Below are 13491 nucleotides of genomic sequence, written 5' to 3' on the forward strand. Positions count from 1 at the left end.
TCGATACGAGGACATCGCTATAAGAATTGCTATGCCAGTAGCTATATGCGTCGCTATAAACGTTGCTATATAGCGATGCCTATAACGACGATTATAGCGACGCTACAGAGCCATCTATAGCAATATAGCGACGCTGCAGAGCCTTATATAGCGACGTTCATAGCGACGCCCAATAGGAAATTTTTTGGTGGCACGGCATTGAATGCCCTGCCACCCATCAACCATATTGAATGTTTCATACATATTCTTCACCTTTGAAAAAAAGTGCAAAGGTAGATATAGACCCAAAATAGTCACCCACAAGACAATATAACCATTAACTCCATCATCCACATTATGTATTGTTTGACAAATAAAAGTACAAAGTGACAAGCATGAATTGATGAAAGTAAATCAATGACAATTGTACACATAGGCAAAATTACTTGATTGTTAAACTTTGCAAATGTAACAGTTACAAACCATTGTCATTATTTAAAAAATATACATGGTTTTCAAAAAGACGTATAAAAGTCGTCTCATGATACATAAGCTATGACAAAAAGAAACTAATGCTATCTAGTTATGGCTAAATTGATGTCGTCTAATCAGACGTTTCATCGCGGTCAAGTGGTGTATATGTCAGATTCTGCAAAAAAACCAATAAGACAGCTTTTTGTAAGTATAAACATATAGCGACGTTTATAAAGCAATACAACAAATAGAAAAGAATAAACCCTAATACTAACCATGCCGCTGCGAGAACTCAGAATTTCTATAAGGGCGTTTAAGCCCTTCTTGTCTGCGTACTCACGCTCGTACGGTGTGGGATCACGTCCTGTAAACGACCACTGTCAAAACATACAAAGAATCCATTATGTTAGAATTTAAAAACCCATAAACCCTAAACTATCAAACATAGAGAGCAATGCGAAAACACTTACAAAATCGGCCTCAAATGATGCCCACCCGCCGCTCCCTAAGTGGTACGAGCTACCTGCCTCTACTCATGCTCTGGCTACCTCCTTTTGTTGCTTCCACTTGTCGGGATTCTTGCGCACTGCTTTCTTCGCATTCTTCCAATCTTCTTTGGCCAGCCAATCTGGTCTGTTCCACCCATGCTTGATTGATTTTTGCACTTCGGAATGCTTGTGCTTGCAGTATTTGCGCATTCGAACCTTCATCACGTCTTCATTGAAGCAGTCCGTCCGTGTTGGAACGGGAAACTCGGCATGAAGCATGCTGATGACTCTGTCTTTTAAATCATTCAGTATTTCACTCCAGGTGTTTAGTATGTAGTGTCTAAACACCTGAGAGCAAAGACCGCGTATGCGCGAAATCACCTTCTTGCCTTCATCATCCAAGGTGATGCCGCCACTGAAGTCGACGAAGTAAGGCAAGCCCTCTCGCCGCTGACGCGTGAACCTGGGTGTCCCGGTAGGGGTCTCTTGCGGCGTGTCAATGGGGGTACGGACGTCAGGTGTCTCCACAGGAGTCTGAGCCCCGAAGCAAGGAGTGTCCCCTGGAGTGACTCCTGGTGGAGTAGCTAGTGGTGTGTAGCTCCTAGGAATGGTAGCCAGCCGCGCAAAACCTGGTGTCGATGGCGATGCCGTGGCTTGTGTCGGGACGGGCAAAGAAGGGGAGGGTAAAGAGCCTCATCGAACACGAGGCGGTGTCGAAGCATCGGTGGTGGCACGCACCCCCACAACAACCGCCACCACTAGAGCACCGAAGACTAGACGAGTGTGAAGATCATCTCTTCAACACCAAAGCTTCGGAGCGCGCTGAGGAATCCGGAACAGAGGGAGATGTACAGGTGCTACAATCCTACTACACAAGAATTACGAGTGAGCAGAGATGTAGTCTTTGATGAGATGAGCACCTGGTACAGTAATGCACATGGCACTATTGGGGCTGATGTAAAAGATGATGTGGTTGTACAAAATGTGAGGCCACAGTCACAGGTTTTGAGTGGACCACAAGAGTCATCTTCTCGTGGCTCTGTTGAGAAGCCATGGAATGGTAGACTACGTACGCAGGTTACTCCACCAGCAGGTACAGGGAATGTATCACGAAAAGGAAAGGAAAAGGTAGATGAACCTCCCTTTATTGCTGATGCATCATCAGGGTTTTCACATGTAGACATGGGTTCAGATGGTTCTGAACAAAGTCTTGATGAGGAATTTGGAATTCCGACTGTCAGGACACCTGGTGTAAGGAAAGTACAAGAAGATGCTAGAGGGCAAAGGAGTGACCCAGGACCGCGCAGATCTAACAGAGTCAGAAATCCAGTTCAGAAATTGACTTATGATGGGTATCTAGCGCATCACCAAGCCTATATGGCTAAGGTGATACAGGATGTGGAGCCCACATGTTTTGAGGATGCAGTTGGAAATGTGCATTGGGATGATGAAATGAATGAAGAGATGGCTGCATTGGAAGAAAACGACACATGGGAGTTGGTGCCATTGCCAAGTGGCAAGAAAGCTATTGGCTGTAAATGGGTGTATAAAACTAAGCATAAGGCTGATGGTAACATTGAGAGTCACAAGGCAAGGCTGGTCGCAAAGGGCTATGCACAGACGTATGTCATAGACTATGAGGAGACCTTTGCTCCAGTGGCAAAGATGACGACTGTGAGAGCTGTCATAGCAGTGGCTGCATCTAGAGGATAGATTATGCATCAAATGGATGTAAAGAATGCCTTTTTGAATGGTGAGTTGCAAGAGGAAGTGTATATGGATCAGCCACCTGGTTATGTCGATCCAGGTTACCCAGATTATGTATGCAGACTTGTCAAAGCTTTGTATGGTTTGAAGCAGGGCTCTAGCGCATGGTATGACAGGATTGCCACGTATCTTGTCAGTATTGGTTTTAGGAGAGCTCATGCTGATCATTCACTCTATGTACGTGAGAGTGATGTGGGGATTGTGGTCATTACCATATATGTAGATGACCTTATTATTGTGGGTGACAATGCTATGGAGATTAACCATGTGAAGGGTCTTCTCAAACAGGAGTTTGAAATGAAAGATTTGGGCGAGTTGCGCTACTTTCTTGGCATTGAGGTGATCAGCACTCCAGAGGGTGTATGGCTGTCACAGAGACAGTATGCTTTGGACATGTTGTCAAAGTATGGTATGGCTGATTGTAAGCCAATTTCTATTCCCTTGGATGTGAATGCAAAGCTGAGTGCAGAGAAGGGTGATGTTGTTGAGGATGTCAATATGTACAGGAAGATTGTGGGTAGTCTAATCTACTTGACTATCACGAGGCCAGACTTGAGCTACACAGTAGGCTTGGAGAGTCAGTTCATGCAGCTTCCGAGGAAGCCACATTTGCATGGAGTACGACGCACACTTCGGTATGTGCAAGGGACCCTTGACTACGCATTGTTCTATACAGCAGATGCACCATTAGCATTGTATGGGTATACAGATGCAGATTGGGCAGGTAGCATTGTTGATAGGAGATCTACGAGTGGCTTCATGTTATCTTTTGGGAGTGCTGCTGTTACTTGGAGCAGAAAAAAGCAGCCTACGGTTGCTTTATCGAGCACAGAGGCCGAGTACAGAGGTGCAGCAGTCGCGGCGTGCGAGGTAGCTTGGCTACGCACATTACTTGAGGACTTGGGAGTGCAGGTGGACCAACAGATTGTCATCCATTGTGACAACCTCAGCAGCATGTAGCTAGCTAGGAACCCAGTTTTCCATGCCAGGACCAAGCACATAGAGGTCCATTACCACTACGTTTGAGAGCGAGTGTTGGTGGGCGACATCGACTTGGTCTACGTCAGCACAGAGGAGCAGATAGCGGATATCTTTACCAAGGCTCTCGAAGCTGAGAAGCTTTGAGATTTCTAGACTATGCTTGGACTCTGCGACATGCAGAGATCGAGGGGGAGTGTTGAGATGTCGAGCTCTACATCTTGAGTTGGCATCCACTACGGGTCTTGGCCTCTTACGGCATTTACTCACTAGCGCGTTAGGTGACCGACACGGAGGATCTCTGCTAGTGATTCTACAACTGGACTACACTTATAGTACCAGCCTAGTACGCTTCTAGCGAGTTCACACTTAGTGACCGCATGTACATATGTGCTACTTTTTCAGTTTTAGCACTTAGTCATTTTGTACTCTCTTTTCGGTGAGAAGAAGAAGAAGCTTTCCATCTCTGTGTGCTTTGTGCTTGTCTTGTGTAGCTCTCTTGCATCCTCATTCTTTACACTTTCTCCAAGTCAAGACACAAACACCCTACATGCTCTTACTTCTTGAGTCCGGATCGCTTCCCATTGAGGTCTTGGGCATGCAAAGGGTTGTGGAGTACATGCTTAAGACACAACGTAGCCCTTTGCATCGACTTCCTAGAATCGCATATGAAGCAAGTCAAAAGGTCCAAAAGACATGCAATAGCAAAATACTAAGTTCAGGGTGGATGCTTGACATCAAGAAATGGTTTGGAAGATGGGATTCATGTCACTTGGTCAAGGATGCATCGATCGACTCTCAAGTTAATGAGGCCTTATTACAACACCAAAGTATCACGGCTTGGGAAAAATCCGGAGGTTCTCGCTTCAGCCATTACACCACACACGTTGCCCCAAACTACAAATCTCTCTTCTTCTCCAAACAAGGTAACCGAACCCATCCCTACATACTTGAGCCCATCCCGTTGACTGAGATCCACACCATTGCCTCCATTCATCTTAGCTCCCATTGTCTATGCTGCGAGACAGGACGTTGGGGCACAGGCGAGGAGTCTCATCAACTTTGCACCTTATGCCCTCGTCAAGTGTGAGAGAGTGAGTACCACACACTACTTGAGTGCTCAGCTTTTGACCACATTAGGTCCTCTTTTCCCCATATATTCAGCCATGAGCTCTCCCTACATACTTTCCTCTCCCAATCACGATGTGGACTCTCTATTGCGATGCTCATTTTAGCCATTTTGAGCATCGAGAGTCACTTATGACCTCCACTCACACCACGTGACATGTTCATTTGGTCCCATAGGTCATATTTGACCTCCGAGGACGATAATAGAACTATCTCTCTCTCTCTCTCTCTCTCTCTCTCTCTCTCTCTCTCTCTCTCTATTCCTATCTCTCTCTATTTCTCTCTATTCCTATCCCTCTCTCTTTCTCTTTCTCTCTCTCTCTCTCACTGTCTCTCCCTCTTTCTCTCTCTCTATCCTATTTTAGAGGATAGAATCTATTATAGCCATCCTCTCTAGATCTGAAGAATATTACCCAAGTGAACCCAAAAATTTGTTTAGAGCCAAACTATCCTCCATTGGAAATTAGACTTCGATGTTGTGACCAAATGATCAAATACTTTGACCAAAGTCGGTGTAGATATAGATGAGAGGCTAAAATCTATGATGCCTTGGGTCCTGAAACCACAGAATCTCATATCATAGGAGACCCATGGGATAGACAATATCAAGGCAAAGATAATGGTATCTATAGCTTGACTTGGGGAATAATTTTTCATGTTTCACAGAGATACATAGGAAACTATGCAAAAGGTTTAAAAATTCCAAACATCCACAGTGCTACCCAAAGTTTGCCTTCACAATCCCATACGGTGAGACTAAACCAGAGCCAAATAGTTTTGAACTCTCATAATGGAGCAGGCTATAGTGATCGCCCTAGAAAGGGGGGAGCTGCAAATCCAGCAAGCTCAGCTCTAGTACCAAGAAATGCTACACCAGCTCGAAGCCCAAGAACTTCTAGACAGCAGACCCCTTTAAAGAAAAAACCATTGAAAGATCATATGGTTGTTGGAAGTTCCCAATTGACACAGATTCCAATCAAAATCTGTAGACAAATTCTTCTATGAAGATCATCAAGGACAAAAGTTTCAGTTGATCTCCAAAGTCAAAGCCAAAAGCTGACAGATCTAATAGTGTTTAAGAAATTTCATGTAACCAACCTCACATATGCATATCGAGATACAAACAATAATGATACCAATAGGTTCATGACTTTGTAAAAGACCCTACGGATATTAAAATTGGAGTCAAAGACTATCTGAAGATGATGTAAAGCCTCAAGTTACCATAACAAGTGAAGGATAGGTCAAATTCAATGGAAGCTAAAGTCCAGAAATCTACACAAAGGTCACCACCAAAATCTCCTCTGAAGAGACGAATTCTGTCAGAAAGTAGAGTAGATCTTCTAAGATCAAAAGTTACTCAAATGCAGGTAGAAAATTCTCAACAGTTGCAAAAAGGTGCAGTATTACAACAGAACGAGCCAACATCAATGGAAGCAAGTAGAAAAAGTTCAACCCCCGGACACCTCCACCACAAAATCACTCGATATAGAAAAAGATCCTGAGACGATCAAGTGTAACATTGTTGGTGAGAATGAAGAAAAAATCTCAAGAGAAGTTAGGTTAGATTTTTAGCTAGACAAGAATCTCATGTCTCTTTGCACTTGGAAAAAATATGGCCAACCACAGCTAGCCAATGCTCCTAAATTCATGAGCATATCTAGAAATAAACAAGCAAAATGCTGGGGAATCTTCTCCACCGCCATTCAAATAGGTTCACACATCATCACAGTCCAATTCCATGTGATCACAACAAAAGATCTTACAGATAACATCATAGTGGGACTGCCAATGGCCCTAAAGATGTTAGAGATACGGAGTTCAAACATGACGGGGTCATCACAGACAACAAAAAATGAAGACAATGATTGGTCACTCGTGGATGACATCACAAAGTCCTCAAGCACAATTAAAATGGAGACAGATACCAAAGCAAGCTTATTGAAGATGATTCATCTCCATTGGACTTAACCTCAAAAGAGCTTAAAGCAGATCAAGAATTAAGAAGTGCAGATTAAACAGAGCAAAGCGCAACCACGAAAGCTATTGAGCAGAGAATGCCACCAAGACAAGAAGTAAAGAAGATCAAAATTGCAGACACCCAGGAAGCAATAGTAAGTCCAAAGATCCAGACATTGCTAGCTAAATTAGTTAATGAAAGACAGATTGGAAAGCAGAGTCTCAGGCCACCCTCCATAGAGACACATTTAGATCAAGATGAGACCGTGACAAAAGCAGGACATAAATCTTCAATAGAACCTCCAATTGAGAATAATTGTTGTTCTCAGCAGTACAAAAGGAGCAAGTGTCAGATGCAATGCCTTATTGGATAAAAAAGTAGAGTGAAATCTGATTGCATAGAACATCCAACGGTCCAGCTCACTCCATGCAAACATGATAGCAAAACAATGCTAGATATGCATACATGTCAAAAAGACATGGTTGCTATTCTTCGTATGCAAAACCATGAAGAGTAGGTAAAGTTCTAAATAAATCCTTCAAAAGAAATGCTTGTAGATTTCATCCTTGTACATCAGTGGTTAGACCAATACAAGGCCTATAGAGAAGATACAATGTTGATACTCTCTTTCCCAAGTGTCAGTATAAGAAACAAATACAGATACCATTAATGCTAGATTCAGAGTTGCAAAAGTCATAGGAATCAAAGAATAATCTTGCATACAAAGGTAAAGCTAGAATGGACCTTCCACCAATTAACACAAAAGGTGTGACAACATATGCCTCTACATCAAAGAACCCTCATGGATTATCTTCTTCAAGCAAGTCAGGCTTTCAAAACTTCAAGTCAATTGTTGACCCAACTGAAATCTCTAGAAAGACACCCAGAAAAACAAAGACATTTCAACCAAAGTACTCAAGAAAGCAAAAGATAATCAAGCAAGTGTTTGTTCTGAATATTTTAGTCAAAGTCAATGATCCGGTTTGGATTAAAGACATAAATAAACACATAAAGACAAACACATGGGATGGATAACATCACAATGGAGTTTAAAAGAACAATAGTATTATAGAGGTAATAGACATATATGGATACCAAAATTGCAGGTAAGGGTATATGAAGTAACATCAAGTCCCTCCCAAGAAAGAAGGACCACAAGGTATCAACCTTGACAATATCCTAGGATATGTAAGAAGCAGGTATACAGTAGAACAACATTGAAAGATACTAAAGTCTACCACAACTCTCAAGAGGATACAGAACAAAGACGGATCTCAAAGAATCAAGGATTCTACACAGGTTATACAAAGATTTGGCTATCAGCCAAATCAGTCAACCATAAGCCAACTGCAACTACACCAGACTTGCATGAAGATCTCAAGAACTCAACAAGACCTAGAGCAAAGCAAAGTCAACAAAGGAGATACAAAGGTCATCAAGAGATTTGGATTCCTAAGTCTTCTAATGCTCTTAGTCAATATCCAAATGCCAACAATGAACAAAGGCCTACAACAACATCAAAGACTTCTATCAACATGCCTAATTGGAGAATCAAACAAATAATGGAGTCTTCACAGTCAAAGAAGGACAACCCAACCAACACGAATGCAGATTCGAAGAAGATAAAACAGGTATGGCAAAAGAAACCTTCAATGCCAACTTGGTCCTTCACTAATCCTCTTTTTAAGGATTCAAGCTTACTTTTACCTGAAGAAATGTTTGTAGTAAGCAGAAGAATGTAATAATTCAACTCACTAGTGTGCAAAAAACACTCTTGGGCATAGTTAGAGTCGGCAGGTTGCTGAGCCATAAAATGAGCAAAGCATTAGTCCCAAAGCTTCAAGTCGTAATAAACTCTGTGCTAAGAGTTGTAGTTATTGGGCTTACGCTCAAGTTGGAAGAGTTCAGCATATCTAAGTCATGTCGCTCATGCTAGATGAGATGAGCATAAGAGTCGAAGTCTATTAACTTACAATTGGTAGAGTGTCGTAGAGTCCAACACTCACACACAGTGCATAGTAAGATGAGAGCACATATCCTCAACAACAAAAACTATTCTTAAAGGGGTGCTAGCTTGCAGATCCATGTCATATGCTTTTATAGCTACACCATCTCTTTGAAGAACCCCTCAAAATATTTCTTACACAGCATATCATTTTTCATGCATTTATGTGTATGCATATATAGGAAGACCCACCATTAGACAATATGCATTAGACACTCTTTTTTTCTTCCACCTATGCACCTGGAGTGGATTACAACATGCAAATCAATGTTCCATCATGCTACCCTCTCATATTTGCTACCTTTTTAATTCCATATCTATCAGCAAATAATCCCTTGAGTACTTTATTAATATTTCCCATGGTAATAAGTACTCCAATAATGTGCGTATCCTAAAGACACTTTTTTTCCACTCGGTTTTTTCCCTTTGGTCATCTAGATATTAGACCCTAATTTAGAACCCCATCATTCTACTTCCCTTTTACATACTCTTCATAAATAGCAGCCTCATCATTATGCTATTACAATGGACAAATGCAATATCATCTCTCACATCAAACAACTTTAGACCAATGAAGATGCTGTAGCAAATTGAACCTCTTCAATAAATTCAACGACAAATGAATACAATCAACCCCTCAACAACCAATCAAAAACCTTCCATTGCCTCCACGGACACTTCTCAACAGTGCCCGAGGACAGGCACTAAAATTGGAACGGGGGAATGTTAACTGAGCTGACATCAGCTAACAGGAGCTGCTAAAGATCAAAACCTTATGAATGCAAATCAAAGATGAATATGAAGAAGCAGTGAAGATTGGAGTTACACACTTTTCACATTTTTCCAAAATGGCCATGTATTGTAATTTCCCAATTTATTTAGCCATTTTGATAATTGTAACGTGTTACGGACTCAATAAGAGTTCCAAGATGTAAAGAATAGGTCAGTTAGTGTACCTAAGTTGCAGATACAATAATTTGTGGAGCCTCAAAGGTCTTGGGCACCTGGACATTACATATTTCAAACCTTGGCTAAGGTATAAAAGCCAACTTTGTAAAGATTTTATTAAGTTTTTCGATAAGAAATACATAGTGTGAGCTTATGGTGCTCACTTCTCTCCTTCTCATGCTTCACATCTCCCTTGTCGGTTGTCACATTGCAGTGTCGTTTGTTGCATTGCAACCACAGGTAAGAGCTCTACGTATTAATGTAAACATATCATGGTAAATCATAGCTTTTGACGTCGCCAACCCGCATCCTAATTTCATCAAAAGTAAGAATTTAAGCTAGTAAATCACAAAATAAGCATAGTTGTGTATATGGGCATCATTACTAAGCATTTAGATGCATTCAGGGTCAACAACGACTAGGTCAAAATCTCAATCTGCTATTAATAATTGCATTTTTTGCACTTCATCGAAAGTGAGAATTGAGACCATAAGAAAGTGTGCTTAGGTCTTATATAGTTATCCTAGAAGTTCCATAGCATTCGGATGTTGTTTGATGTTGTAACGATCATGGTTTGCTTGCCGATTAGCGACTAGCTTTTGATGACTAAGGTCATTTGAGTGTAGCTTGTGTAAGATGCGAGTTGCCTATTTTTTTCCAAGAGATTGACACCCTCTTGTAGCCTCCATGCACTAGTCGAGTCGGCTTCGTCCCATAGATTGACAATTATGTTCGTGGTTCTCGCTATGTCTGCAATAAGATAAGAGTGAGGTTAGGAAACATATCCATATTTATTTTTTGAAGTTGGCATGTTCATGGTCATTCATAGAGCCACTACTCTCCTTAATGGATCGTACATTGATTATTTTCTGTGGGTACATATGCATATTGGTGTTGAACTTGTATGAACTTCCTCTTCATGAATCTTAAATAAACTTGCATTTATTTTGTGTGTGACAAGCCCTTTTATAACCCCATTTGATTGAGATCTTAAGCACTTCATTCCAAGTCCATTCCCTCTCTTGATTAGAAAATCATAAATGTCCAATTTATGAGTATTTTATGCTTGATTTTGCCTAGTTTTGCATCAATAATTACTCTCTCATAGAAGAATTTCCCATTGCATTAATAGTGTGTGTGTATTTTTCTCTTCATGGGGATTTTGCAAAAAAATTTGGATTCGGATTTGGAGGTGATTAACACAATTAGTCACTCTCTAATCACATTATCTTATTAAGTGTGTGTATGTGTGTGCATGCTTGAATGTGTTAGTTTATTACTTGGGAGCCATTTATAAATCAAGTAAAAAACAATGGCCAAGTCCCATCTCACCTACCTGCTTGTAGCTCTCAACCACCCCACGTGCTCACCCACAACCACCAATATCTGGCCTCATCACTATTTTGCCACAAATGCATTGAGTAGCCCTTACAACCATTTTTTGTTGAGTTGTATTAGCGGCATTCAAACCTACACATGAACATACTTGAATGTTGTTGTTTTTCTCCCTTTTTCCTTAAGCCCCTTTGCTCATGCGAAGTAGGTTTTCCTTTTGGACAATTCAAGTGGGCTTATTTTGGATAACCTCGCAAATGCTACCTCCAATCTCATCATCAAAAGTGCCAGTGCCTCAATTACTCATGCTACACCATCAGACCCCGTTGCAAACGTATAGTTCATGTGATCATATATAGCTCATTCTCTGCATTTCCCATAGCTATTTATGTTGATAGCACTTGCCTCCTCCCACATGCTCAATTTTGTGTGAATAAACCTACCCCAAAAAGAAGCTAGTTGCTCCCTAGCCCATTGTTTATTGATGTCAGCATGTGCTATGGTAGCTACACGTACAGGTACTCTTAAAATGGGAGCAATAAAGGTCTCCATCACAAAGTTGTGGAGTTTTTGTGCTATCACTCGTGTCTTTACACGTATTACTCTCACTTTTCTATTCATCTCCTAAATCTGATTCTCCTCTTTGTGGCTACAATCAAAGCCACTAATTTGACTTCCAACAACACCACCTGATCATAGCTTTGCATTGATGTAGTCACCACGCTACCAAATTGGGTGGCCCCTTGATATCGCTGCACCTAGGCCTACAACCTTGCATCATCACATAATCATCACACCCATGGACAACTAGAATGCATTTTGTCGTGCCTCTTAACATGCCATCAACATTGGCCTTGCTACCAAGAGCTTACTCTTACATCCAACTCTCCATAAGACTAGAACCCACAAAGCCAAGGCTGCTCCCTTCCCGCGCTTCTAGTTTAAGCCTCAATGGATTAAGCCAAAAAACCCAAAATTATTAGTTTGATTACAAGCTTGTCTCACAAAACCAACTACACAACTGGCACGGCTATTTGGAAGTCTTCAATGGTGGCTATGACCCGACAAGTTCACCGATTATTTTTTTTGTTATTATAGACACCACCAAACATAACAAAATCAATAGAATGTATGCACGCACAAAATGAAGAGATAAGTCTCCATATGCACCACTTCGGCATTACAGATATGTATGCCTATGCCTACCATTGTAAGACAATTAGACATTGTCGCTTTGGCGGCAAGAACTTCCTCATGGGCTAAAAAATGCACCCATGATATGTATGACATGCATATCATCAAGGCTTCAATCTCGCATGCTTTACAACCATCAACCATATGGTCAACAATAAAAACAACCAACAACATGGGGACAACAATTACAACAACAAATTTGCACATCTTTGTGGGAGGTTATTCCTCCAAATCACCAAAATTAACGCCCTATGAATTTCACTTTAAGCACTCTTTGTGAGCCTATCCCTTTGTGTTGTAGGGGAGGATTGTGGATCTTACCTGTGTGTTAAGGAAGATCACTGTGTTCCTTCACCTAATTATGTTCCAAGCGAGTCTTGTGTGTGCCTACCACCTAATGCATGTTAGGGGAGGAATTTGTGTGTCCCACCTTGTGTTTTGGGATTTTGTGTAGTCTTTCCCGATCTATGTTCAAGGGAGGACCATGTTCTATGTATCTACCCCTAGTGTGTTTTGAGGAGAGGTAGTGTGAGTGTTTTTGTGTACACAAAAACCACATGTGTTTTTTGCAGCACCTAATGTGTGTAAGCCCTCTTAAATGTGGATGCATAGTCAACTTATGACATGAAATAAACCATGTGATAAATCCTAATGTGCAACCTACTTGGCGATCCGTGTGACATCATCATTTGTGTATACAAATATGCCTTGATCAAGGCTATAAAGTGAGCTTGTGTATACACTCAATTAACCAACCTAATATAATCAAGTATATTTGTGTCAAGATTATGCTACATTGTATTGAGTAACTAGTGCATAATTAGTTTCTCTAATTACTTTACTTATGTGCTTACCATCAATGCTTCACTAGTCTATCCACCCTAACCTTTCACCTCAAAGAAGACTATGTTTTAGGTTTGTGGCTTCCTTGAGAGATGAGGGTCGTATCGATGTTTTATTGAGTCATTGTGTGCATGTTTTCCTTGGTTGATGGAAACTTCAAAATGACGCTACTGTTGTAACTATTGGGAAACTCTAACATGTTCAAATTAGAGCAATGTCGGATATGATCTTCATTAAGGTGTTCTTCTTTGACATGGATCTCAAAATATCCAGAAGGCTTTTTCTATTTGTTACAAATGGTGAAGCATGCAAACAATCTTGTGTTGACACATGATTCCCATTGGGGGTCCTTAAATCAGTGAATTTTGTAGTGCTTGGTTCAAAAACTGATG

General features: G+C 41.1%; 1 protein-coding gene across 3 annotated transcripts in view; it reads right to left on the reverse strand.

Moving 5' to 3' along the window:
• Positions 1 to 412: 412 nt before the first annotated feature.
• The window catches only part of LOC147436709 (uncharacterized), a 40635-nt gene continuing 27556 nt past the window's right edge, over positions 413 to 13491 (reverse strand). Inside the window, exons 2-3 of one of the 3 annotated variants that reach the window (XR_015184700.1) lie at positions 729 to 830; positions 413 to 628 (exon numbers count right to left, since the gene is read on the reverse strand). The gene's annotated coding sequence lies outside the window, so the exon portion shown is untranslated. Of the gene's footprint in view, positions 629 to 728; positions 831 to 9620; positions 10038 to 10164; positions 10478 to 13491 lie in introns of those variants that run through there. The other 2 variants (XM_086485766.1, XM_086485765.1) reach the window with 2 other exon arrangements.

This window comes from Adiantum capillus-veneris, chromosome 17, assembly GCF_014529385.1.
Source record: "Adiantum capillus-veneris isolate H3 chromosome 17, ASM1452938v2, whole genome shotgun sequence".
In the NCBI taxonomy this organism is placed as follows: Eukaryota; Viridiplantae; Streptophyta; class Polypodiopsida; order Polypodiales; family Pteridaceae; genus Adiantum; species Adiantum capillus-veneris.